This window comes from Melitaea cinxia, chromosome 30 (assembly GCF_905220565.1).
Source record: "Melitaea cinxia chromosome 30, ilMelCinx1.1, whole genome shotgun sequence".
In the NCBI taxonomy this organism is placed as follows: Eukaryota; Metazoa; Arthropoda; class Insecta; order Lepidoptera; family Nymphalidae; genus Melitaea; species Melitaea cinxia.
Genome location: NC_059423.1, coordinates 3,969,383 through 3,973,436, shown reverse-complemented (window position 1 = coordinate 3,973,436; position 4,054 = coordinate 3,969,383).

Genomic DNA, 4,054 nt, shown 5'->3' with positions numbered 1-4,054 from the left:
AACATCTGCTGAGAAAGGATTTTACGAAACTCGACCCCTAAGGGGATAAAACGGGGGTTGGAAAACTTTGTGACAAACTGATTTCAACGCGGGCGAAGCCGCGGGCACAGCTAGTATTAATATAAATATAAGTGTATAAAGGTTTTTATATATGCGTTCCTCCAAATAGGGGTTCTGTAGGTGTAATAGATCATGTTCCGCGTGAAAAGACGAACATTCTTCGTTATTAACAGTGATATCCAAAACAAAGGCATTGAGTTGCTTACTTACAAACCATGAAGCTAAATATATTTGCTTATTAACCCCTACTAATATTATAAATGTGAATGTAAATTTGTTTGTTACGCTTTCACGCCAAAAACTACTTAACCGATCATCATGAAACTTTGTATATATATTTTTGGATGTATAAGAAGTAATATAGGATACTTTTTATTAAAAAAAATTAAATTAATGCTGTTGACATGGAAATATCAAAATGAAATCTAACTACTTGTATTTTTTTTGTGTGTAACTCCCACTTTTAGACAAAAGTCTCGTTCTTCATCACGCTGCACCACTATGAGTTGGCGGATGTATTCCTTAAAAATGCTAAAAAAAAGATCAAAGTCGCATCTGTCAGTCAGTCAGTCAGTCAGCTCAGCCTATTGCAGTACATAGACTAAGTCGCATGATAACAAAAATAGGGTAAGGCCTGTTTAGACCATTAAACCATTGTCACCGTACTGTTCGAGCAGTACAGATCCGATAGAATGAAACAAACAACATTGGTTTCCCTTTATTCCTCGTTTTTAATAACTACAATAAATATGTTATGTACAAGAATGGACATGTTATTTTGTGTTTTTGTGCTTCTTTCAATTGATATCACTTGCGCTCAAATAGGTAAGTTTTAAAATAGTGCATTAAGATCTTCCTAAGTCCAACTCTCGTCTACCTGTTTAAATCTATAACTGGTTTCGTAGTAGCTTGTATGTGTATTCTATATATGAAAAACTATAGATAGAAATAAAGCATATCTTGAAATTTAGGGTTTTGTGTGTATTTTTCGTGTACGAATAATAATAAGTTTCGCTTCAGCCTGTAATATGGATATGGATGTAGGAAAAGGATCAGAGCTTAATCCGCCACGCTGCTCCAATGCGGGTTGGCGGATATATTCCCTACTATGAGTAAGGATCGCTATCAAGTGTATAATTATGATAACAACCGGGACCGACGGCTTAACGTGCTCTCCGAGACACGGTGGGGAGACCCACTAGGACTGCACAAACACCCAGACCACGGCAAACACCTGTATGGCCAATACAAATGTTTATCATGTGCGGGGGATCGAACCCGCAACCGCAAGCGGAACAGGTACAATCCATGACTGTGACCGCTGCGCCAACGCGGCGTTGATTGATAATAAGTTTAATTACGTTCAATTCCCACTAACTTTTCTCAAATTTCCTATTTACTAAGTACCTTCAAACTCCTAGCTCTCCAGTCAGCCCTTTATCTCAAATCGTGATATATATTTACCATTACATCTGCCAAAACCAACCATATAGTGTCATTGATCGACCACAATTCAGCCATCGTAATATTATAAAGACATCACACTTATTTCTCGATGATAAATCAACGATGTGAGTCACCACGCTGGGCAGGCGGGTTGGTGACCGCAGGGCTGGCTTTGTCGAACCAAAGACGCTGCTGCCCGTCTTCGACCTGTATATTTCAAAGCCAGCAGTTGGATGGTTATCCCGCCATCGGTCGGCTTTTTAAGTTCCAAGGTAGTAGTGGAACTGTGTTATTCCCTAGTCGCCTCTTACGACGCCCACGGGAAGAGACGGGGTGGCTATATTCTTTAGTACCGTAGCCACACAGTACTTCTTTTATGCATAATTTAAAAAATATATTAGCATTCTGCACTCCTTCTCTATATAAACTCTAAGTGTACGAAATTGCATACTCCTCCGTCCACGCAATTCTCGTAAAAAGGGGTACAAAGTTTTTGCTTCACGTGTTAATATTTACATTACTATTATACACTAACTCAACGGCCTCCACTACGATTAACTCTAGAGTCTCTTTCATTGATAAGAACGCCTTTCTAGATCTTTCTTTGACTGAACTATTTTTGGTTTTTTTTTTTTTGAAGTAAAACTTTTTTGCGCACGATTGACATGGGAAGTAAGTTGGTGAATGCGTGACGATAGCGTTACAAAAATTTTGATCGGGTGAGGCGAACAGAGTAAGAGAGAGAGGTGCGAGCACATATTTTCTTTCTCTCTTTCTCTCATAGCCTCTCATAGCCAGTTACGTTTCGTATATCTAAGACACGGTGCAGGCTAATTGTGCAGAAGTTTTACTTCAGTCGTGTGGTCTAAAACTCACTCGCTTTATTTCTTTTATTAGAAACTTGGAACATTGAAATTCATAAGCACTTTGATTGGATCAAACATACACAAGGTAAATAAACCATTTTAAACATAGTAATAGTAGCGACAATTAATGCTTTTTTGTAGGACTAGGTTGGCAAATAAACGTATGCCCCAATTATGGTAAGTGATTACCGTAGCCTATGGATACTTGCAACAGGGGGATCGCATTCACGATTTATTGGTATTTATTATTTTTCATGAGATTGTTTTGTCTGTATTAAATCGCATTCTGAAACAGAAACGAACGCGATATGCATTTTCGTTGTTGTCACTTACGACAAATTTCTAATTTGTTCTAAACATGGATTGATGACATGGATGAACGGTGATTTTACGGGGTAGTACAGGAGTACTACCTCAACCTTACGGAAGATCACAGCTATAGGTATAACAATTCTTTCAAGTAGTGTTGTGTTTCTGTGGTGAGTACGGTAGTCAGAGCTCCGGGAGGTGAAGGAGGTAGGTTAGGTATCTATTAGTAGTATCACTTGTAATCATCCTGGTATTGCGATCCATAAGCTAAGGTATCCCGTTACCATTAAGGGGTATTAATTAACGTACGTAGTTATTGTTTGAAGAAAGAAATAGACAAATGGCAGGAAAGATAACAGTATTTTATTAAAATACCTTTTTTCTACGTGATTAAAAATGTTTACCTGGACAGTATATTTGTTTGAATTACTATTGAGAGGTAATTTGATTTTTTGTTGTTTCTAATTAAATTTAATACGAAACTAATACCGCTGAAAACCAGCGAAGTAGTGTAACACACTAATATTTTTAATGTTTTGTCTTAGAACTACAAATATATAGCTGGCTACCATCCAGTGGGAAAAACAATGAAACAACAAAAAACACGTGTAAGTAAATGAATACGGGTATATTATTTTATCCTACACTGAATATTATATATAAGCCTTTTTTCATATCCATGACACACATATGATATATATATAGAAAACTATGTGTCAATAAGGTGTCTGAGATTAATCTGTCATGGCCCCTTTCGGGTATAGGCCTCCTCCAATTGTCCCCATTTTTGCCTGTCGTTAGCTGTTTTCATCCAGTCCCTTCCTGCCAATCGAATTATGTCGTCTATCCAGCGGGCTGTTGGTCTGCCTCTTTGTCTTTTGCCTCCCGGGCCTGTCCATTTTGTTACTCGTTTAGGCCATCTTTCTTCAGAAGAACGGGCGATGTGTCCTGCCCATTTCCACTTCAAGCGCTGCGCGTGTTCTAATGCGTCTATCACTTTGGTTTTGAGTCTGATTTTTTTACTGTTAACTTTGTCAATGGTCTTGATGCCAAGGATGCTCCTCTCCATAGCCCGTTGAATGATACACTGAATATTATAAAGTTTAAAAGTTTGTTTGTTTGTTTAAACGAGTTAATTTCGGAAATTAAAACTTTTTGTGTTGGATTTCCCACTTACCGAGGAAGGCTATAGACGATTTTATTTTTTCTCAAATTAACGCGTAGACCGCGGAGCATGGTTAATAATAAATAATTTGCACCACGACTGCATTTTATACCGCTCTTGGTAACCGCGCGTGTGTGCGCGTCACCTAAACATCGGCGGCAACGGCTTCGATGCCATCAGTACGAGTTCATAGTTGTTATTCAAAGAT